The sequence below is a fragment of the Lethenteron reissneri genome, chromosome 2 (genome assembly GCF_015708825.2).
Source record: "Lethenteron reissneri isolate LAM-NWPU_2019-01 chromosome 2, ASM1570882v1, whole genome shotgun sequence".
Taxonomy (NCBI): domain Eukaryota; kingdom Metazoa; phylum Chordata; class Hyperoartia; order Petromyzontiformes; family Petromyzontidae; genus Lethenteron; species Lethenteron reissneri.
In genome coordinates this window covers 2,970,395-2,971,044 of record NC_083780.1, presented here as the reverse complement: position 1 = coordinate 2,971,044, position 650 = coordinate 2,970,395, and positions in this window count along the sequence as shown.

Genomic DNA, 650 nt, shown 5'->3' with positions numbered 1-650 from the left:
CCGACCTCGGGTGTTCCCGCGCGTCAGCACGCGTGCGCTCCACCTCCTCCTCCCCGCGATGTTATCTCAAGCGCCGTTCCCCGATTATACCTCGGTGGCAAGAAGGCGCGCGTCAATCGCACTCGCGTCACTCCGGCAGAGGCTCGCAGGGCGAGGGAAAGCCACGCGGTTTGGGCGAGGACGAGTCACGAAAGCTGAGTCGGATAACGCCGAATGCCGACGGGGGGCAGTGCGGATTAAGCTAGTGCTGGGCCTGTAGCATATGTTATGAAGGGGCCCTAAAAAAACACGTAAACATGAAAACACAAATGTTTAACTTGCATAGTAACGTAATTGTATTTTATTTTATTTGCGACGCAGCCAGATAATACGACGAATCGCTAACCCGAAACACCCGGTCGTTCATAAAAGTTGAAGGCGGTATAGTACTATAGTAATAGAGCAAGTGCAGATTACTGAACTGGAATTGATAGCATGAAATCATTCAGCGCGGGGCCCTTCAAAGTGCGGGGACCGTAGCATTTATAGCTACTTGTGCTACTAGGATAATCCGGCACAAGCGGGGGGGGGGGGGGGGGAGTGCGTGCATAATGACCGCTGAGCCATGTAGCACCTGGGTTCGAATCCGGGATCGTGGATGTCCAACCGTG